General features: G+C 36.5%; 2 protein-coding genes across 2 annotated transcripts in view; one reads left to right on the top strand and one right to left on the bottom strand.

Moving 5' to 3' along the window:
* The window catches only part of LOC132857816 (eukaryotic translation initiation factor 4 gamma 1-like), a 796411-nt gene that overhangs the window by 329200 nt on the left and 442510 nt on the right, over positions 1-24701 (bottom strand). The gene's annotated exons all lie outside the window — the stretch shown is intronic.
* The window catches only part of lrfn1 (leucine rich repeat and fibronectin type III domain containing 1), a 129912-nt gene that overhangs the window by 49817 nt on the left and 55394 nt on the right, over positions 1-24701 (top strand). The window contains exons 2-3 of the mRNA XM_060887889.1: positions 6239-6366; positions 24497-24539. The gene's annotated coding sequence lies outside the window, so the exon portion shown is untranslated. The remainder of the gene's footprint in view (positions 1-6238; positions 6367-24496; positions 24540-24701) is intronic.

Here is a 24701-nt window from a genome sequence, read left to right as displayed (position 1 = left end):
CTAAAAAATTGTTATAACTGGAACCAAGTTTTATAGAAAATAAACTGTTCTATGGTTCTTCACAGGAGCTTCAAGTTTCCTCTTCTGGTACAAGCAAAGAACCATTTAAGGGTTCTAATACTTTGCAAAAGATTTTACATGAATCAGTTTTTCCTCTCATGCTTTGAAGCTTCATTGCTTTTTGGGTTATTGCTTTTTGGATATTGGTTTCTGGAAAGTTCTCAAATTAAACAAATTTTACAGTAACAATACATTGGGTTCATTTTGCTATTTTCTAATATATACGTTGATGGATCTTGTTCAGGATTTTGCCGCATTTCTGTTCAAAAAGGAACTCATCATGAACTTCTTCAGTGATTTCTTCCTGACAGAGGTTTCTAGAAAGATTGTGCCGTCACCTCTGGAGAGAACAGCGAGACGCTAGCGAGCAAGTGAATATTTAATAGGAACGCATTGACACTCGTGTCATCCATGTGAGACAGTGTTGGGGGAAGAGGCTTTAGGAGTAATCCTTTCGATCGCAGTCAGAAATATCAATGTGTACTTCGAGAGCCTGGTTTACACAAGAACTGCTGTGAGACAGCAAAAAACAGAGTGTGTTTCTCCAGGAAATATCGCTTAAAGATTTTTTGGTCCAATTTTTCCGCAATAACACCATAGCTACAACATAGCTAAAAAAAAAAGCTCTTCAAGGGTTCTTTAGCAAGCTCCGGTGTAATAGGGAATAACGTGAAAGAAGGATGAATGTATGCTGAACTGTTTTGACTTGACAATAAAGCTAGCTCTCGTTAGCTGTGTTGCTAGATTGTTACTAACAACCTGGCTAACAAGGATTCTTACGAAGAACTTGGAACTGGGTGTAACAAACATTTGAGGGCATTCTGTTTAGCTTTTATGTATTTTTTAATCTAATTAGCTTGTTGTCTTTATAGAAGATGATTCATACCCGCGAACTGACAATATTAGCATGATTGTTTTACTCACATGCCTTTAAGAACCAGCTGATCTAGAATTAGATTTGAATAGACAGTAGTTGCTATCTGTATTATGATTAAAATTTTGACAATAGCTAATTTAACAATGATTAATCTACTTAAATATAGATAACAGCTAGCAAATGTTAACTAGTTAGCTAGCTAGTTGCTTAGTAATAATAAATAAACTTGTAACAGATTTATTTTTTATTTAATTTCATGTGCAATTTATGTAACTATTATGTAAGGGCAGACACCCTTATCCAGAGAAACTTACATAATCTCTTCTCTTTTTTTTTTATACAACTGAGCAATTGAGGGTTAATGGCTCAGGGGCCCAACAGTGGCAGCTTGGTGGACCTGGTATTGATCTCACAACCTTCCGATTAGTACAGTACAGTATATGATAGTGAATGTTACCTAGCTGGCTAGGTTGCTTCTGTTTTAACTATCTTGTTACAATAGAAACAAGCTCATACCTGAGAACCGATCATTTTAGCTCGGTTATGTTATTGACAAAAAAATTAAAGAACGTATTAAATTATAACATCACCATGAAGTCAAACTAATTTTTAATTTTAACTAACAAAAACTGAAGGTCTTCATGTAGGAACACTGAGTTGTCACACACCTGTCGCCGCTTAAACGGCTGGTTGGACTGCCGCACCCTGTCGCCGTCGCAAAACTCTCATTGGACTTGTCAGCTAAAGCCTCAGCTGTTTTGAGATCGGTTGCATGGAGCAGCTGTTTGCTGGTGAAGGCAGATGGAGGAAGCAGCAGGCGCTGGTCAGTTAGCAAGCTCAGATCACTTCCATGCCAGAATTAAACTAAAGTCTTCAAATTTAGAAAACTTTCACAAATTCAGCTTGTTATGTTTAGCACTTAGATTTATCTTTTCCCATTACATGGTTGAGAGCTAAAATGTCTTTTTTTGTCCTTAATGGAACCTCAAACATGTAAAGACACTGGAATAAACTTGACCATGAGTATTACACCGGAGCCTTAAGTAACAATCCAAGAACATCATGATCTTCTTAGAATATTGTAGAAATGCAATTTTTATTCATTCATTCATTCATTTTCTACCGCTTATCCGAACTATTCTCAGGTCACGGGGAGCCTGTGCCTATCTCAGGCGTCATCGGGCATCAAGGCAGGATACACCCTGTACGGAGTGCCAACCCATAGCAGGGCACACACACACTTTCAAGAGATGCCAATCAACCTACCATGCATGTCTTTGGACCAGGGGAGGAAACCGGAGTACCCAGAGGAAACCCCAGAGGCACGGGGAGAACATGCAAACTCCACACACACAAGGCGGAGGCGGGAATCGAACCCCCAACCCTGGAGGTGTGAGGCGAACATGCTAACCACTAAACCGTGCCCCCGTTGCAATTTTTATCTTCTTACTAATTATCAGATGCATTCCGAAACACTCTGCTAGCATAAAGAAAAGGCCTAAATATATCGCATATACATTACAGCACAGTGAAATTGTTTTCTTGTGGTCAGAGCACAAGGTCAGCTGAAAGATGGATAAGGGCCTTGCTTAAGGGCCCGACCTGACCTTCTGAACAGTAACCCAGAACCTTAACCTATCCGTCATTAACCTTCATTCTAAATAAACGTAGAATTTCATAGAAATTTGTCATGCTAATTTTACACAAGATTGATTTCCTTTAATGTGTTTTTTTTTTCAGAACTATTATTCTGACTAGTGAGTAAAATTGATATTTTGATTTCATTGTTTTCGTTTTATTTGGTTTCAAATAATTTAACAACAGCAACAGCTCATTAATCACCTGAGCACAGCGACGCTGATCTGAGGCAAAATAACTAAATTCTATCATTAGCTTGTTTTATGTTTCGCATGTTTATCTAGCATTTTGCCCAGAATGTTAGCGTGCAAATCACTAGAACTGGTGCTAATCTCTGCCACCGCTACAGCTCTGGCTTAGTTGAGCAGGGTGCAAAACAAACCTACGAACAAAAATAAACAAACAGACGAAAATATTTCACAACAAAATACACCGTGTAATTGATGCCGTTCCTCCAGGTGAATAGATTCAGAGTTGAATCACTAGAGTTCACTCAGAGACGAATGTAAAATATGACTCTTTTTCCTTTATTTGTCTTTGGAGTTTGATTTATTTTTTTTTTTTGCTAACCATTTCCTCAACAGAGGAATATTACACAACATTGTGATCACAGCCAACAAATTTCAGATTCATCTCATAGCCGATAAAGTTTTTATTTCTTTCTATTTTTCTTTGTTTATTTTATTATTTTTATTTTTTACATTTTCTCTCTTCAAACTCAGCTGATAAAAAAATCCAGTAGATTTCCACACACATGCGGTACACGGTGTCAGCAGCTCGGGTTCTGCAAACAATAAGTGTCAGACAGCTTACAGAATGCCACACACACACACACACTTACACACACACTTACACACACATGCACAGAGGCGCGAGTTCCTCTCGGTTGCCTACGCAGAATCCATTAAAGCAGCCTCACACCTGCCACGAGCACTGCATAAAGGATGCTTTTTATCCGCCCTAAACGCACGACACACTGCAGTGGAACACGGATGAAGGAAAGAGAGGGAGGGAACGAGGGAGGATGAATGATGGAAAGAGAGTCAGGGAGAAAGATGGATGAAGAACGAAAAGCGAGCGACAAAAAGAGAGCAACAAAATTAAGTAGCCACAAAATCTGTGAGGGTTCAATGGAATTAATTTCAATAAAAAAAAGATATACTCAACATTCAATTGGCTAAAGTTATAATAATACTGTTGCTAGGCAACAGTGAAACATGTATTCCTAACATGTTTCTAGCATAAGCTAGCAAATGACTGGGGTGTTCTGAATAGCTTAGGTTAAGATATAAGTCAAATATGTCCGAAATCCCAACGTTTATCTCAGGAAAACACATTGAAATCACTTAAATAAATTTCATTACAAAAATAGATTTGTAAAAATGACAACTCCATATACAGTAGCTGCTGTTGAAAACACGTAAGGAATTTCCTGTTTTTAATGTAAGCTGGCAAATGATTTAGCCAAAAACCTAGATAGCTAACATTATCATACAGAGGCAAAAACAACCTCGCAAAAACTCTTTATCCATGAACTCCTTTATTCCCACATTTGATTCTGCACAACTCGTTTATTTTTACACATGATAATTCTACATACAGCTGACTCCATACAGCTGCTGTTGAAATTAGATAAGCAATGACGAAACATACATTCCCTGTTTTTAATATAAGCTATCAAATGACTGGGCCTAAAACCTAGCTAGCTAGCATTATACAGTACAGAGGCAAAAACGTTTCGATCAAACAAAAATGTTGTTTTGCCTTATAAACTGCAGCTATATGACCAAACCTCTGACACTTAAATTTGCATCTACATCTAATGGACGGTGTCATGTGGTCATACATCGTAGCTTAAATATTCATGATACTCTTTCTCTGGCTATTTTTCTGCATTGAAATGAATCATTACAGAAAAGGCATCCGACCTTTCGCTTATTATTAATATATTTCAATCCTCTCATGCCGATCACTGTTGCACCAATTTGTGTGGTTTTGCTTGATTGACTCGACTGACACATCAGTTGAGACCTCTGTTATTACTCCTTTCACCCATTTCCTATCTTCTATCAATATACAAAATACTGTTATCCCTAGCAGTTATTTAAGTCCTGCTGCTGCTTTTTGCTGCTTCGTATCATTACAAAACAACAGTAATCTACCATCTCGCAGTGCTTTTGTTATATTAATTAGGCTTAACGCCTTTGTAGATTTAAGCACTACCTTCTATTCTTCTTTTGCTCGTCTAATTTGCTGCCTTTCTCTTTCTATCTGATCCACATGCGATTTTCCACTAGAGTCTAATTATTAGTTGTTGAACTTTCTAATTCCCGGCCATCCGTTCCATCCTTTTCCATCCACTTCCTGACCCGACGCTTCCTCAGTGTTTGCAACTGCCTACCTCTAGCTGATGGTATACTAATATTAACTAGCTATTCTTAGTTCTGGTGGAGGGTATGGTCAGGTTTACCAGGTGGGTGTGGCAAGAATGTTTGTGAGAATAGGTGGGTGTGGTTCAAGTGCCTGTTTAACTGTGTGGGCGTGGTCAGAATTTGTTGGTTTAATCACAACATGTACTTAACATGTAACTGAAATTCTGCTCAGTTATTCTAAATGACGTTTTTATGACGTTATATATAACTTAGATTATAAACTTAAAAAATAAAATACTTTAAAAAGTCAATTTAAACTGTATTCAATTAAAGTTAAACCTAAATTCAGTTTTTTAACAACTTTGCTTAGTTAGAGCAATAGCAAATTACCAGTGCTAATTATTGTTTAGTGTGTTATTTGCAAATTAAAAACAAACCATGTTAAGGCTGAATGAAACTTGCTATGAATGTTGCTAACTTATGTACTACATTTTATTTGATTTATTTTAGTAAATCATCTCTATTTATTTACTGAAAGGTGAAACGTGTGGAATGATATCAGGAGATTTAGCAGACTTAGCATGCCTCTGTGAAAGAAATGAGGTTTAAGCCGAGATTAGCACGTGTCTCAGATAGAGCTGTGTTTATAAAAGTTCTTCTCTCTGTCTCACACACACACACAGACACACACACATGGTTTTTCCATACTGAACTGAACAATTATTACAAAAGAGCAAAAATACAATGTTACGTTAGCTTAGTCTAGCCAATTTCTCCTAAAGCTGTAGCACTTTGACTTGGCTAAGTTAGCTAGCAAGTCAACTAGCATCAGGTTTAAACAAAAATTTAAGTCAGCTTACCTTTACATTAACAGCATTTAGCAGACACTCTTATCCAGAGTGACTTACATTTTTATTTCAGTTTATACACCTGAGCAATTGAGGGTTAAGGTCCTTGCTCAGGGGCCCTGTAGTGGCAACTTGGTGGACCTGGGATTCGAACCCGTGACCTTCAGATCAGTAGTTGAACACCTTAACCACTGAGCTACCACAACTTTTCCAGTGTGTGTGTTAGCATAGCTGCTATATGGAAGTAACGTGTCGAGGTGTAGAGATTTTCAGATAATATTAAATAAACAAAAACGCGTCCTTTTGTGTGAAAAAAAATTATAATGTGAGAGAACACAGAGTAACAAATTAGCATGTGTGTGTGATTAACACCAAACAGAAACATTTAAACACCACCTAAATAAGTGAATTAGACACTAATGTTCTCCTTTTTCCCCCCTCAGGTCTGTATGAGCGTAAGTAACACAACAAACGTTGGATTTCAGCTTAGGAAGACAGATTTGCTCAAGAACTCCTTCTTTCCAAGCTGGAATCTTGTGACAACATTTCAACATGGCGGCTAAATTGCAAAGTAAGAACAAGAGAAACCTCAGAGAAAAAAAATGACTGATTTTATCACAATTTTACAATTGTACATGTTTTTGTTTTTTTAAATTGTTATATGATGTTTTTCATATGAATAATCTATTTACACATTATTACACATTTTATAAATTACAAACATTCTTTTAAATCAAATGATTCTCATTTTACTTCTGTTTTCTTTTTAAACGATTCATTTTTTTTCCCCGAAACGATTCATATATTCTGTTAACGTAATTTGTCTTTTTTTTTTTAAGTATTTTCTTCAAACATTTTTATGCATGATTTATTAACGTTCACATGTGACTTTTTCAAATTTTTAATGTATTTTCACATTTGAATCTAATACATGAATCATTTACTTTCACATTAGACTCTAATACAAGTGCGAATCTTATACATGACTCACATCGTTTCATGTGTAAATTAAATACATGACTCATTCATTTTCATATTTAATTCTTATTCATGACTCCTTTATTTCCATGTTTGATTCTTACCCAGCTCATTTATTTTTACGTGCGATTCTTTTACATGACTCATTTATGTTCATATTTGATTTTTATTCACGACTCCTTTATTTCCACGTTTGATTCTTACCCAGCTCATTTATTTATACACGTGATTCTTATACACCACTCATTCACATGCATTCATTTCTTTTTCACATGGGACTTGATTCATGTCAATTCTCGCAAAATTATATGTAAACATATCTTCATTTGATTCATTTGATCTTTTTCACGACTCTTTTTTTCTTTTTTCTTAAATGATTATAAATAATGACATGAAACATGAATGAAGGTGCTAGGGTTAGGGTTCTGTTGTTAATTCAGTATTTCAAATCAAAAATATAACAAATTAAGAAGCTAACAAGCTCAACATGCAATCTACTGGACTTCATGCAATCCGATTTGAATTAGTTGCTAATTATTTACGCTACTTCGAGTCGTTTTCCCAATAGCTGCTGGTGCATGCTGGGTAACCAGAATGTCATTTTCTGATCTCTCTTTGTTTTAAGCAGTCAGTAAAACCTGCACACACACACACACACACACACACACACAAACACACACACACACACAGTGCTAGTGCTGGATGACCCTGAGTGCTTGAGATCTAATTATTGTGGCTATGAGCTCGTCTACTTGAAACCAGCAGAGGAGAATAATGATGAAACTCGTCTTCGCTCTCTCTCTCTCTCTCTCTCTCTCTCTCTCTCTCTCTCTTCACTTCACTTCTCTCTCACTTCACATATCTCATCATTCCTTTCACATGTATGCTCGGGGGACAGCACCATGGTTCGCGTTTGTTTTGTTCTGCCTCAAGCGAGCGTCCGAAAAGAGAACTGGCTTAAATGAAAAAGAAAACTTGTGCACTTGATTCATTAACGTCTGAAGGATGCAGAGCAGAAGCGTGTTCGGAATGATGAGATGATGGAACGGATGATCAAATACCCGTTATGCGTGTCATTATTAATGCATTAGCAATTAGCATGATAGATGCGATTAGATGAGATAGAATAGCAATTAAAGGATGATTATTCTTTTACCATTAAAACACTGATTGTTTTCTTTGTGGCATTTTAGGAAGCAATATAGCATTTAATGTTTTGTTTTTCAGGAATTATTATCAAGATTGATTTATATTTAAGCCCGAATAAAATTCATTTATTTGTTTAATAGGATTTTTGTTCACCGTGATTCACTGTAAGTAAACATGAGTAAAATGAGGGTTAGGGTTAGGGTTAGATCTCCTGATCTCCTAATCAGATTTCTAGGGCCCTTGATGCATTTGCAATTAGGATGGAACCTGAAAATTCTCAGTTGAAGAAATGTTGTGTTAAACATCATGCTGAGCCTTAAAGAGTTTTTGATTTAACTGCACCACGTGTTCCATGAGAAGAACAATTGAAGAAAGTGAAAGTGACGTGACATACGGCTAAGTATGGTGACTTTGTTCTTTGCGTTTAACCCATCCAAAGTGCACACACACAGCAGTGAACACACACACACACACCGTGAACACACACCCGGAGCAGTGAGCAGTCATTTATGCTGCGGCGCCCAGGGAGCAGTTGCGGGGGTTCGGTGTCTTGCTCAAGGGCACCTCAGTCGTGGCAGGCCCGAGACTCGAACCCACAACCTTAGGGTTAGGAGTCAGACTCTCTAACCATTAGACCACGACTTCCCACGACTTCCCATAAGTCCATAACCCATAGGTTTAGATTTTGTAAAAGCGTACAATAAAAAAACTTCTTCAGTTTGTGCCTCTTGTGGGAAATCGTTCTCTGTAGAAACCTACAACAGAAATGGAAAACATTACCGAGAGCCGAGGAAGAACTCAAAAGAAGAACTGGGTTTTCACAATGATGCCATTGAAGAACCTTTTCAAGTGAAATATTCTTAAAATAACTGTTTTTTTAGTACCATAAAGAAAGTTTTTATAGTTTTTATTTTAAAGGTTATAGAACCTTTTTTCACTACGAAGAACTTCTGTGGGAACAATCCATAGATGTTGAAGGATCTTCATAGAACCCTACACTCTGATGAAGAACCATTAAAGAGTTTTGGAAGCTTAGAAATCTAATGAAGTCTTGGCTCTAAGAGTGTAAGAACTGGGTAATTGTGTGATAAATGATTACCTTATTTTCTTCATGAGATCTTAGAACCTTGGTGCCTAATTGGTGCTTTGTACACTTAGAAAAAAAGGGTTCTTAACTGGTTCCTTGTAGCTTTGAGAGTTAAGCCAGAGAACCAGAGAACCGTTCTGCTTTTCTTCTTCATGAAACTCTTCAAGGTATTATTTATCTTCAAACTTTTCAGAGCAGATTTTGTGTGAAAGACTAGAACCTGTTTTTCAGAGAAAAACAAGTTTCAAGTTTTACTTGATTTAGAAGTTTTGCTGGAGTTTAAATGAAACCCGGAAGGTTCTTTCAGGATTTCTGGTTGAATTTCAAACAACTTGTCGAGTTAGACCTTGAGGTCAAATCTCAGAATTGCTCTAGAGCCAATTGTGGAGCTCCGAGCAAGAACCTTCACCCCCTCAGACTTGTTCCTGATGGGTTCTCTGAAGCACGATATTCTGCATCCTGCAGGAAGGAAACTCAGGTCCAATGTTTCGTGACTAGCCATGCAGGCTCGCTAACATCATTATGACTCGTTTAGGGATGTAAATGGAAACCTGAGAGCAGAATCTGATACTGCGTTCTGCAGTGTTTTTCCTTTATACAAAAAAAAAAAACCTGATCCGGAATGCTGGGAATTGTAAAAAAAAAAAAAATAAAATAGAAAGAGAGAGAGAGAGGAATAATCGATGATGTAGTGAGTGTGTAGTGTGTTTCTACAATGTACTACCTCCATTTTTTGTTGCAAATTTTATAAAAAAATGTTTTTCAAAAATAGTTATAGTAATAGCAATTTATGGAACAATATCCCCCCTTTTTTTAAAGTTTTAACCTAGAAACCTAAGTTACAATCTAAATTACGGATAAAGAAGTAAATTGCTCATTTATGCATGTACAGTGATACCTCGAGATACGAGTTTAATTTGTTCCGTGACCTTGCTCGTATCTCAATTTGCTCGTATCTCAAAGCAATTTTCCCCATTTAAATGAATTGAAATCCCATTAATCCGTTCCAGCTCGCAAAATTCCACTCCAGTTGTTTTGTTTGTGTTTTGAATATGAAAAATGTTCAGTACCTGTATTCATAAATGACAAATATTGTATAAAAACATACAGTAATAAAAGAGAATGTTAAAAAAATAAACTGGTTTTACTTTACGGAAGATGCGCACGGAGGTGTTGAGGGAGGAGTAAACAGGCGGAGGAGTTAGGAGGAATTACACTTTCACTTTCGTTCACTTACTCGCACTCAATGCTACAGCAGCAGCGATGCGCTAGAAAGCAGCTCTATGAATGGGAATTTAAATGGTCGGGTAATATGGATGTCGTAACCGGATTGGTGCGAGTCATGGACAGCTGATTAACAGCTGATGCACGCTTGACGATGTGGCCTGCCAGAACTAACGCGATGCTTGATTTCTCTTAACTTAACTGAACTTAATTGCTACAATTTCTGTTTTCTTTACATTAATTTTGCTTAATTTTCTTCATCGCTTTTCTCTTCACTTGTTTTTGCCTTTTTTGTCACTCTTTCCTCACTAACATCTGCCGGTCATTTAATAAAAACCTGTCCGGTCGGCATATCAGATGCGGTGTAGTCGCACAAGTTACATTTTTTAACGGATCCAACGCTTAAAACGGATCCGAAAATTACGGATCCGCAGATGGTCGGCACCTCACGCAGCGCCTTTGCGACTCTCCATAGGAAATGAATGACTTCCTGTCGTGTGCAGTGGAAAGGCAGCTTTAACTGAGGCTGAGGCGGGGGAAACAGAGCACACGTCGTTGTTGGGGATCTTTGTTTCAGCAGCGGCAGCTCGGATGCTCGTATCTCAAAAATTTGCTCGTATATCAAGCCAAAAATATGGTCGAATCACAGCTCGTATCTCAAAAAATTCGTATGTCAAAGCACTCGTATCTCGAGGCATCACTGTATTTAAATTTGCATGCTAATGTTAATACCAATGAATGGAAATGTCTTTTTTTTGCTTTAATTATCTGTAAATGATAATAATAATTATTTAAATAAATAAAAAACGTTAAAGACAAATAACAAAAATAAACATTTTAGCTACATCAAACATACAAGGAAAAAATCTGTAACGTTTGTGGCTTATTAAATATAAAAATGTATATATTTATACAAAGCCGATTTAACAGATTTTTAAAGAGTTTAAAAAAGCAAACATAATCATAGTAATTTTTAAAATCAGTTGATGTTAATGTAACGACTATAGAAGGAGACTCCAGGGTCAGCTGTGTTTGGAAGTTTTCTGATATCTGATATAAGTTTTTTTTTTGCAGGGTTTTGCGTTTTTTATTTATTTATTTTGTCGTATATAAACGTTAGAACTTTAAATCTGAAGAAATAAAACACTCGGAAAAGAAAATTATTATTTTTAGTGTGGAAACAGTAACTCCGCTTCATCAGCCCACCCCGTGGCAACACACACACACACATATATACACACACACATATATACACACACACACTCACACACACACGGTGTTTACTCCTTCCGACATTGCCGTGACTTTCTCCAGGTTGCCGACTTCATCTCGGAGCGTTCAGGTGAAATAATGTCCTGCCTGATAAATATTGCAATAAATCACCCGGCCTGATATTAAATAATATATCCTTGGATAATCAGCATGACATTCTGTATTCGCTTTCCATAAACAAAGCTGTGTTTTCAATCCGCACTGGGAAAACGCACAGAGATTATTAATTGATTAAAAACAAACAAACAACTAAACAAATAAAACAAACAAAAAAACACAGTTTTATTAATATTAAGCATTTGGGCCTTTTTGTCTCTGCAAATATATCAGTGTTCGCATGAATGACTGCTGAGCTCACACACAAACACACTAACACACACACACACACACACGAACACATAGTTGCCACGGAGACGGTGGTCTGTCAAATCAGTGTTGTGGAATTAATTAGTGTGACCTCTTTTCCATCGAGCTGACAGAGGTCAAAGGTCAGACAAACAAAATGTTTTATTTTTCCTTTTTTCCATTTTTTGGCCAATGCCAGATTGAATATAGACATGCAGGTGTGTGTGTGTGTGTGTGCGTGTGTGTGTGTGTGTGTGTGTGTGTGTGTGTGTGTGTGTGTGTCCATTTCTAGATTTTTCATATTAATAATTCAGAGCTACATGAGAAGATGAGTTGAATTCTGGAAAGGCATAATAAACCACACACACACACACACACACACACACACACACACACACACACATATATGTACAGTATATATATATATATATATATATATGTATATATATATATATATATATATATATATATATATATATACATATATATATATATATATATATATATATATATGGAACAAGCTAATAATATTATTATTATTATTATTATTATTATTATTATTATTATTATTATATAATATTATATAAATTTCATTTAAAAAAGAACATTTGCAGAAGATTAACTTTATGAATACATTCCTCTTGTATCTTTATTTTTTTTTCTGCACTATTTGTTTAAAAATATTTTCCTTTTTTGCAAGATTTTTAAGGCTTTAGAGATTGGAATTGTATTTATTATTATTATTATTATTATTATTATTATTATTATTATTATTATTAAACTTATTTATTATATTAAAGTAACCTAGTTTTAATTAAAATGACACATTTTGACATTTTGAAAGTCTAATTAAAAATCTAAAAAAAAAAAAAGAATAACTAATACATGGCATAGTTATTAAATGTATCACAGGAATGGAGCTCTGACATTCACCAGATATTTGGACGTATTTAAGGTTAAACTGATGCTTGTCACAGTCTTCAGAGAGCCGTTTATGCTAATGCATGTTTGGCTAAAATATAAAAAAAAGGTGAACAGTCAACAGCTCGTTGATCTGTTGTGTCTTTCGGGATGTTTAACGCGCCGAGAGACGGATTCTGATCAGATGGAGGTTGCATCAGTCACAACCTCTTTTGGAACACGACAGGAGGAGACGTGAGCGGCTCCTGTGGAGACGCTAATCAAGATGGCCGCCGCAGCAATTAAAGGCGAGTGGAGAGAATCGGCAGGGCGCCGCTTTAATCACGCAAGCTCATCAGTGCTGGAATGGAGTTGTCCTCATGCATCTCATTCAGCCGTAATTATCACACGGCCATGTGTGTGTGTGTGTGTGCTTGTGTGTGTGTGTTTCCTTCCTTCCTCTTAAACTTTGAAATTACTTCCCTAAAAGGCATCATATTGACCCCCCACCCCTACCCCACCCCACACACACTGAATTCCCTGCAGTCCAGCACTGACCTTTAAACGATATGAACAAAAGACATTTTAAACACAGCGTGTGAGGAGATTTTTTTTGCCGGAGTGCATCATTCTGACAAGCTCGGATCAACTTTCCGACTAGAGCCGTTCAGTCAGCGTCGCTTTCCCGCCGAGTTCGTGTCAATACCGAGTTCACAAACGACGTGGCCCTTTAGAGAGAATAAACAGAGTCAGAAATGAAACGTACGCGTCGTCTCCTGCTGCTGCGAACGCACTCGAGGCACGGCAATAACCTCAGAGCCGTGAGGCTAACAAAGCTAACGAGATAGGGCCGCTAATGGCTCCCAGATTAGCATTGTATAAATAGTACTGCTAATTCCTCCGACTCTCGTGATGCAGTTTGTCTCAGTAACACAGAGATTGTTTAAAAGATTATGAGTGAATACAAAATATTTTCATTATAATATATATATATATATATACATATATATATATATATATATATATATATATATATATATGTATATATATATATATATATATATATATATATAAACCTTTTTTAATCATGAATTTGTTTGTTTTGGTATTTGTTTATTGCTTGCATATATCTTTCTTTCTTTTTTGTTCTTTTTTTTCTTTCTTAGCTTTTTTCTTTTCATGTATTTTCCTTTGTTTACTCATTTGTTTATTTCTAATTTCTATCTTCCGTTATCCTGTCTTTCTTTCTTCCATAGCTTTTAATATTTCAATTTCTTTCATTCTTTTGTTCCTTTTCTTCTTTTTTTTTTGCATTCATGCTAGGTTAGTTTTCTGTATTTTTTCTTTTTCTTAATGATGATTTAGTAGCTTTGTTGCTTGGTTACGATGCTGGATGATTGGACGTTAGTTTGAATTACGTATAGGAGCCTGATTCTGTATGCTTATGTGTTTCTGCTTATTATCCATGTTGCATTAGGGCTCTGTGTATTTATTTAGTATGTTAGCATCGTAGCTTTTGATGGAGAATCGATTTGCTGTGTTAAAGTGCGTTTGAGGGAAACGTTGGCATTTATCTTTCTCTAAACCTTCACTGTTCACTCAGAGAAATGTATTCTTCTTCTATTTTTTAACGTGAAGACAACAGGAATCGATTAGCTTAGCTCATGGATCAGTGGCGCACTGAAGCCAGTGAGTGATGCTAAAAATGATAAACAGGATTTTTGTTTTTTTTTACTATTCAGTTTTGTCCTATTGCCTTAAAGCGTGTTGCTTAATGGGAAGCGGTCGCTAACAAGTTTGTAAATAAGCTAAAGCAAGACTGTTCACGTCTTCACATGCTAATGAGAACGCTAATCTGGAGGCATTGTAGTGTTACGCTCACAGGAAGGTGGATTAGCATGATTTGCACGGCTGTTTTGAAGGGTGGAATCTTGGGAATCGTGTGAATCTGTGCTGTATACAGGGTGCTTTTGAACACTCTGTGTTTCAATTTTTTTATTCTCTCGAACCATTAGTCATTTATGTCCTATAATCCCACGTGGCCGTGTCTGGACGTTTTACAGTGTGACTTTCCACTGGGATGCTAAAGCACTAGCATTGGAAATGCTAAAGAAAAGGTTAACGATATGCGAAATTGACCTTTAGTGTCAGAGTCATGTGACTTTAATTGTCACATTTTTTCCTCAGAGCCTCGTTGTCTTGCAGTTGCTCTAAAAGCAACAGAGCAGTTAATGGAGTCGGAGTGAGAGAGGTGAAGGTTACTGATACTGTCTGGTGTCCGAGTGAGAAATAAACCGCTACATGCTATTGATGCACCTGAAATGCTACAGCATTAATATCCTAATGCTACAATGCACAAGTGGCATCATAACTGCGCTCCAGGTTACTTAATGCAATCAGGATGGCTGCATAAATAACCTGCACTTCTTTCTTTCTTTCTTTCTTTCTTTCTTTCTTTCTTTCTTTCTTTCTTTCTTTCTTTCTTTCTTTCTTTCTGTCTGCCTTATCCAGCTTTCAGTCATCTCTCTCTCTCTCTGTCTGTCTCTCTTTCTGCCGTCAGCAGTTCTCAGATGAAATTGTCCCTTTAACTTATAGTAGGTTTAAACTCACACCTAAGCTCAGGCAACAGTTTGTTCAGTCTCTCGCTCATCAGCTCACAGTGGAGGAAAACAATCCCTGTAGAGTTTTGTGTGGGAATTTCTCGCCAAACGCTAGGCTACATGAAAACATCGTTTCTCAGAACTCTCTGAGGGAAAACTTACTTAAATCAGAAATTTTCCATCTGAAGTTCAGAGAGACAGACAAGCTTCTGATATAATGCTGTGATTAGATTAATATTACTGTTATATCACTGATTATACCCAGTCGTTACTCATATATCACTCAGATTATACCCCAGTTATTACTGCTATATTACTCAGATTATACCTCAGTGATTAGTCCTATACTACTCATATTATACCCCAGTCATTACTCCTATTTTACTCTGATTATACCCCAGTCATTACTCCTATATTACTCTGATTATACCCCAGTCATTACTGCTATATTACTCTGATTATACCCCAGTCATTACTGCTATATTACTCTGATTATACCCCAGTCATTACTGCTATATTACTCTGATTATACCCCAGTCATTACTAGAGATGAGCCGGATACTCGGCTGAAACGAGTATCCGGTACGGATAAAGCACTTCTGCAGAGTACGAGTATTATACGAGTAATACGAGTCAATATCTGTGCTCGGATTGAATGAAAATCATCATTGGGTAGCTGATTGTGTCAGTGTTCTGTGATAGGCTAGTCACAGCGCCCCTCCCCTACAGTGATAGGCTAGTCACAGCGCCCCTCCCCTACAGTGATAGGTTAGTCACAGCGCCCCTCCCCTACAGTGATAGGCTAGTCACAGCGCCCCTCCCCTACAGTGATAGGCTAGTCACAGCGCCCCTCCCCTACACACATACAGATGTATTGTGTTGCTGTGTCTCGCTCTGCTCACTCACAGTCACACACAGAACAGCTCTCTGTCTCTCCCTCAGTCACTCGGGTTCACGGGTCTTTTCCGTTAACGTTTAGGGTTTCTTCAGCTTTTTACTTCGGGTTGTAACGTTAATAATACGTACTTACTAACCAGTAGAGTTCTGGTAAACGTGGGTTTGTTCAGACGTGGTGCTTGCTTGGTAGAATGCGACTCGCATTGCGTCTCTGCCTGTCGGAGATTTTTTTTCTTTTTTAAACCTTCAGATGTCTCTAACCAGTAACCAGACACTGAGTGTCTGACACGTTTTTGCTGTATTTCATAAAAACATAAAGGTAGTAAGCTAGTGTTATAAAGATTACAAATTAATTATTACCGGTTAAAGCCCCGCCCATTTCAAGACAAGCCCCACCCACTCCGAGTACGGATACAGATACAGATAATTCATATGGTTAACAGATTCGGATACAGACACAGATAATGCTGTACTCGCTCATCCCTAGTCATTACTGCTATATTACTCTGATTATACCCCAGTCATTACTTCTATATTACTCAATTCCCCAGTCATTACTACTGTATTTCTTGTATTATACCGTCAGCATTACTACTATATTACTCTGATTATACCTCAGTGATTAGTCCTATACTACTCATATTATACCCCCATCATTACTCCTATATTACTCTTATTATACCCCAGTGATTACTCCTATATTACTCTGATTATACACCAGTGATTACTCACTAACTCTCTCTCTCATTTTCTACCACTTAACCGACTACCTCGGGTCACGGGGAGCCTGTGCCTATCTCAGGCGTCATTGGGCATCAAGGCAGGATACACCCTGGACAGAGTGCCAACCTATCACAGGTCACACACACACACTCTCAATCACTCACACAATCACACACTACGGACAATTTTCCAGAGATGCCAATCAACCTACCATGCATGTCTTTGGACCGGGGGAGGAAACCGGAGTACCCGGAGGAAACCCCCGAGGCACTGGGAGAACATGCAAACGCCACACACACAAGGCGGAGGCGGGAATCGAACCCCCAACCCTGGAGGTGTGAGGCGAACGTGCTAACCACTAAGCCACCGTGCCCTGTAGTAGGACTAATAGGACTAATCACCCACCAGTGATTAGTCCTATATTATTCCGTTTATACCCCAGTCATTATTCATATATTACTTTGATATTTGCCTCATATTTTCTGACATATCCGCTATTACTCATAAATTACTCTGATATAACCCCAATACTATGCTGACATTACTCAGATATAATTAGTACTCAAATATAACCTTGCTGTTCCTAACATTGCTCAGATATAACTCTGATAAAACTTCAAATTTACTCTGAAATAATCATCACTTCAATATTAATATATATATATATAACTTATATATGTAATAAATAAATATAAATATAAAAAAGCAAATCAGCAAGCAGTTAAAAATAGTGTTAACCATTTTGACACCATAATAAGAAGAAAGAGGTTTATAGAAATTTTAAATTTAAATGATAAAAAAATTAAATCTTGAATGTAATTGAGTGTTAAATATAGTATTTTTTTGCAAAAATTAAAAAATTGCAATATTTAAGAAGAATTGGTGAATATATAACACTATTCTGCAGCTTTAAGCTTAAAATATCACTTTATTCATGTATTAAATTAATGTTGCTTATTTTGATTAAGGGTGCCAATACTTCTATAGGTCTCATTTTTTGCAGGTCTGTATATATAAATAGAAAAAGAAAAGATTTTGAATATAGGTCCCTTAAGGTGTCCTGGAAAGTGCATTGAGCAGGGTTCTGCCCTTCGGCTCAGTGCCACTTTACTGCACATGACACGCTGCACATGGCGGCGCTAATCGTGTAGCCAGGTCACAGGGGACGTCCTGCTCTGAATGGTGGAGGAATGGACGGATGCAATCAGCCGAATGCCCTTCCCATGTTTTGGGACATTCAGCTGTGCTAAATGGTCGCTAGCTCAAGGAGAGAAATAAGAATTGGCAGTTTGTTATTAAGATCATATCATGCTAATAATCAAACTAGCTTTAATAACTGCATGGGTGCTGGGTTTAAAATTATTCACGATAGCACTCTGATATCTTTATTGACTGTTTTATCAACTCTCCTTTATTTCATAAATCTAGCTAACTAGCTAGCTAGACTTAGCTTATCAGAAACCAGCTTATTTTTTTAAATGTAGCATAATATTCTGTAAGGATCTGGAGAAAATTAATTTAGCTGAGAAAAAAAATTAAATAAGTTTCATCGCAGAGATGTAATCAATTAAATTTATTCAAATCAAATAAACTCCAACTTAGCTTTGAATCAAATTTTCCTACCTTCTGCAATTACACTCATTACAGGAGGCCTCCATTTTTATTTTTTCTCCTGAAGTTTTTTTTTTTTTTTTTTTTTTTTAATAATTTGCTGTTAATCACAACACAGTCCAGATTGTGTTTTGATCGCAGTTTGATCCGTGTTTATTTCTACCTGGTTTTAGAAAGTGGTTTGATCGTACACTTGCGATATTTTGACTTTAGATCCACAACTAGACTTATTATTTTCTTCTAGTCTCCTCTCTTCTCTATCCTATAAGAAGCCGATGTTGGCTGAGAATAGCTGCAGGGCTCACTCAGCATGGTGGAACATAATGATGGCATGAACTTCTCTCAACTTCACATCAAAGCCTGATGGGTTTTCAAAAGCAACACCAGATTGTGGATTTGGCCGTGAGAATTCTGGCATGCTTGTTAGTGGATCAAGCCCTGATTATGCTCCAGAGGGGGAAAAAAAAATTCTCCCTTTTTCCTACAAAGGGATTTTGACCCCTCATGCATGTGAATCAGCGACTTTCTTTTTTAGCTGTGATGGTCACATGTGAGATGTGTGTCATTTTTTTTCACCCATAAAGACACTACCAGAAGAACTCGTCCTTCTGGAGTTCTCACAGCTTTCCGACCATGTCGAGTACAGAAAGGAAAGGTCAACATGTTATTTGTAGAAATCCTTCCATCGCTCCGGGACGCTAAATCCTCGAACGATGCTAATCAGAAACGCTGACAGGATGTGAGTGAAAAGTTTACCTGAGGGCATGAAGGCATTGCGTGATTTCATCTCCAGAGATGGATAAATGCACTACAATGAAAAAAGCTACTGCACTCGATGAAGAGTTAGAAAAAAAGAGGAGGAAGAGATATTGTTGAAAACGTATACATTCTGGGTGATGAACTGATATTGTGCTCTAAATCAATACAAATACAGATAGATAATATTCAGGGGTTTTTTTTGTATTGATTTTTGTAGAGAAGAAGTCTACAGGAAGGAAAAAAGAACATGAACATGTACAGAGCTGTGACACATTTCATTCATTCATCATTACTAACTGCCTGGTCAGGGTCACGCCGCTTCAAATTATTCCACAATACCGGAAAAAAGTAGTTCACGGAAGAACAAATTTCAGTTTATGCTGGAATTTCTACAGCAGTCAAACCTGTCGATTTTTTCTATTGATATTTTATTTATTTTACTAGAAATAAACCTTAGAAATACTTTGGAAATGTACAAAAATCTATTGAATGATTAAACGTAAACCTGTATGACTTTAATATATAGAAAGATTATATTAAACACTTAATGATCCTGGGATTCGAACCCAAAACCTTATGAGCTACCTTTAATTGCTACACTACAGCTCAATGCACAGACTCTTTTTAATTCTTAACACACTTAGTGACTTAAAGGTGATGGCGCTCGTGGTGATTACAGTCCAAACCTGGGACCTGTAATGACCAGACATTATAGCATATGCTTTATTATCCTCATTGCACGTGTTATTGAGGAGAAAGTAAGCTGAATCGAGCGTCCGGAGAGCATCACAGGAGGATGAGGTGTACTTTACAGTGGTGATTTGAGGTTATTTCAGGTTGGCAGCTTTCCCAGAGGAGATAAACGGGAAAAAAATAAATAAATAAATAAAAAAAATGCTGACATGCAGTTGTGTAGGTTTGCACATTTTAATGCATGTCCAGTGGGAGATTTTCTAGGCCACATGCAGTGAGCTTGGATTCTTCATAACTCAATCATTGTTCATCGTTGTACATATGACGGACTTCACAAAGTATTGGCATCCTATCCCACAGCCACGCCCATATCTTTATGAAAAGGGTCACACCCATAGCAGTGAGGCCACGTCCAACACACTTATGAAAAAAATTTATATTTCTTTATTGCATTATGGCCTCTGATGAGAGGAAAAAAATACTTATTACACTGCTTGTTTTATTCCCTACTTTTTGGTTTAACAGAATTTTTGTCCCTTATGGTGTTTTCTCCTCAATAATTCTCGATGTCTAGTGTAACGTTTTTCTTAAAGGTGGGGTCTCTGTTGTTTGAAAGCCAATGTTGACATTTGAAATCACCAAAACAAACACACCCCTAACCCAAATGGGTCCCACCCCTTTATTAATAGCCCCGCCCACACATACATACGCAACCCATGCAACAAAAGGAAAAGAAATGTGTCTTTATCATAGCTGAAGGGAAGAACAATACGATTGCAGATAAACAAACAAGCAAAAATGACACACAAGCATAATCATGTAAAGGACAAAGGCATATATTAGTTCTGTGTAACAAAGCAAAACTCACCTATCGAGAAGGAAAAAAGCAACGTCGGCGTCCCATCGCAGGTCTTCACGCTCCTTTAGTTCTCTCCAGCGCTGGCAAGCTGTTCCTATATTAACACGGGTCCTACTTCTTGCCTTATCGTAAGCCTTTCTTCGCTTTCTTTCTTTGTTTTTATCCTCCGTGTAAATGTTTCAATCGCTTTCTGCTAATGTCACACATGCGCACTGAACACTCTCTCCGCCAATATTGACAAGACACGCCCCTTTCTGCTCATTGGCTACACGTTAGTTTTATTTTTGTTTCGTTTGCAGATTTCTGAAGATTTTCTCAAACAACGGAGACCGCACCTTTAAGTGTAACGGCACCACATGGGATTTCTTCTCCGGCCCACCAGGGTGAGCTGTCGCTAGAATACTGAATACTTCCTGTACACATGCACAATGACTTCCATTGCAAAGTATCATCACTTCCACTGCGATTCAGAGTCGTTCATCGTTCTTGCTTAGCTTTATACATGTATCGGCTGTTTTTCTGTCGATTTATTTTTTGTTTTTTGTTTTTTGTGCCCGGTGTGTGCTACTTAATAAGCCTCCTCATTACATGAAGGCATTTACAGGTGCAATTTTCAGTGTAATGTAAACTTTTCGAGATGGAGTTTGTGTTTAGGTTGATGGAAATATTTTCAAAAATACTGGATTGATTTTTTTTTTTAGTTTTTTAACTGAAGGGTAAAAACATCTGTGTACATTTTCAAAAACAGCTGTATACTTTGTAATTGGGCTTTTCTTTTAAAGACTTATCTTATTTGTGAACAGTGTTTGTTATTCATCCTCTAGCTCTTCATTAGTTCCTAATTGGCTGTTTGACGATTGTTTCTCGCTCCAACGGTGATACCGACGGGTTTCTGCTGTACCTCACACACTCCATCCATCATGTCACTAGAAATAAATCTAAAATATAATATCGGTTTATTTCTTGAATAACGTCCTAAATCTCCTTCAGAACTGTTGGCTCCACTTCACATGTTATTCAAATATATTAACACCCACATACAGCTCATATTACTACTTTACATTATGCTTTACGTAATCTAGAATTTTCATCTTTTAAATTAAAAAAAAAAATCTTTAAAAAATATTTGCTATTTAACTTTTCTTTCAACTCAGTAAGTACATTAAAATAATGGTTTGTTTGTTTGTTTGCTTTTGTTTATTTTAAATCTGGCTAAAATTTGCCTATTTATTTTAAAATCTGTCATTTTCCACCAAGAGAACCAAATGTTATTAAATTTCTACTGTAGAAAATTTTAAAAATCCAGACTCAAAGGCTATGAATTATGAAAACTTGTATATAAAATAAAATAAAAATAATATATTTTTTAAATCAAAAATATATTTTTGTACTTTTGCTTATTAATTCTTAAATAAATAATTTCAAATAATTACAAAATTCCATTAATAGAAAATTAGTTAGAAAACATTTAATTTATTTCATTGCTAATTGACAAGCTCATTTTTTACACAAGTTTACAAATTCTAAATATATTACATACGTACGTTTGCGCAACACAAAACAGAAACACAATAAAAGCAGGGCATGTGATAGGGTCATGTGATCCAATGGGGCTGATGGGAAATGAAGCTGAATCGGCCATGTCTTAAAATGTGCCTTAAAATCTTAAAATCACCTATAAACAATAAAAAAAAAATAAGATTACATATATATAACTAACTATAATATTATATTTTTGATTTTAGTTAGATTTTTATTATTTAGTTGTATTTATATAAAAAAAATTTTTACATATAAATGTAAGAGAAGGAAAACACTATAGTTGAATATTTATTATTAAATATTGAATATTATTATTTCTTCTTTGGTTATATTTGCTTCTGTATATTTTTCCGTTTGTTGATTTTATTGTCTTTTGTCTCATTTTGAACTCTTCAGACTGTTATTAGTAATGAGAAAGAAATCATCCATATCCAGACATCCGCCATGCCCCATTACACGCTCCCTCCATCCACTCTCACTCGGTCTTTACTGCGGTCAGTGAGACTCTTTGCCCTTTAATTGGGTTTTATTCTCCATTACGGTGCATTATCCCGACCGTTCCATTCCCGGCTCATCTGTAACGAAGCGCTAACGGCGTATGGGATTAGCCTGCGGCTAAATCGCTCGCTACACCGTGCCATCTATAGGGAGCTCGTAAACACTGTCTCTGCATACTGTGAAGCTACAAAGCACAAATTACAATCTTGCACTCTTTACACACCTTTTACTTCTTATCTCTTCCTGCTTATCTTTTGACTATTTCCTGTATTTTTCTGTGCCTGAGCTCTGTTTCATTAGCATAACATTCCAGGGTCATGGGTTTGAATCCCACTTCCACCATGTGTGTGGAGTTTGTATGTTCTCCCAGCAGTTTCTTGAAGGTTCTCCAGTTTCCTTTAACAGTATAAGATGATTCCGACATATGATGTATCGGCCCCCCGTCCAGAGTGTCCCCTAAGTCCCCTGAAATCAGCAGCAATTCACACACTTAGCTTCATCAATCCAATGAAAGTTCAGGCTTTAGATTATAAAAAAGTAACAGTGATGAAATGTTTGATTTTCACTTTTTGACTTTGACCCACCAAAAGCACAACATCCAACCGCTACATACAGTATTATTCATTTTTATCCTTTTCAGTACAATAAATGTAGATCTCAAAGCACATTAAATAAAAAAAATCAGAAAAAGCAATAAATAATGAAACAGCTAAAAAATCGAACAGCTTAAACAACATTAAGAAAAGCTAATTAATATTTATATACTTAATACTTAAACCATTAAAAATTAAAATACCATTTTATTTGTTTTACAGATTTTTTTTTTTTTTTTTACAGATTTTTACCTTTTTTTTAGAAAACAAAAAATCCAGGATAATTAAGGATAATTTGGAAAATTTCCAAAAAACATTTATTTTTAATTTATAAAATATTTCTATAATAATGTATTATTTAATAGCATTCAATAAAATGAAACATTTACCAATACATCGTTTTTGTGCATCAGTACATAGTTTTCTTCTCTGTAATGTCTGAGTTGCTAGCTGCTTGTAGCTTCTAAGCTAGACACTAAAATAAAGTTTAATAAATTAAAAAATCCAGAGTTCTTGTGTATTGAATATACATGTATTGTAAATAGAGTATTTTGTTGTTGTTTTTTTTTTTTTTCCCCAAATCAAATCCCAAATAAAAGGTTGTAGATGAAATGAAAGGTTATTCTGCTCTAGCAAGCGAGCACATGCTAGCTAGTTAAAAAGCTAATCATGATAAAAGCAACATATTTGTAGTGTTTTATTTCTCGGGCTTTCAGCAGACACACTAATTCTGTCTCTGTCAGCTTGGAGATGGCAGTCGGATGCGAGAGAGTGCAGAGCTTTTACATTTAAGCTGAACAGATGGCAAAGTAAACGTCGAGTGGAAGGAACGAGGGAAAAGAAAACCAGTGCATGATGGGAAGTGGAAAAGAGGAGAAGTGGTGAATTAGTACGCTAGCGTGAAGGGAGAACGTGGCACGATTTCATACAAAAACCTTCATGTTTGTTTTTTCGTGTGTTTGTATTTGCAGGAGCTCAGATGGTTCTCTTGGGACCTGCACTCTGTCTGAGGAGGTAGGAGAAGCTTTTCACACATGCTTTAGGAAAGATGGAGGAATTGAGGCATCTATCTATCTATCTATCTATCTATCTATCTATCTATCTATCTATCTATCTATCTATCTATCTAAATAGTTTGGGATCTATCTATCCTTCCATTCGTCAGTTTGTCCATCC

Source organism: Tachysurus vachellii, chromosome 15 (assembly GCF_030014155.1).
Source record: "Tachysurus vachellii isolate PV-2020 chromosome 15, HZAU_Pvac_v1, whole genome shotgun sequence".
In the NCBI taxonomy this organism is placed as follows: Eukaryota; Metazoa; Chordata; class Actinopteri; order Siluriformes; family Bagridae; genus Tachysurus; species Tachysurus vachellii.
The sequence above is the reverse complement of the archived record's forward strand: the minus strand, read 5'-3'. Positions and strand labels throughout refer to the sequence as shown.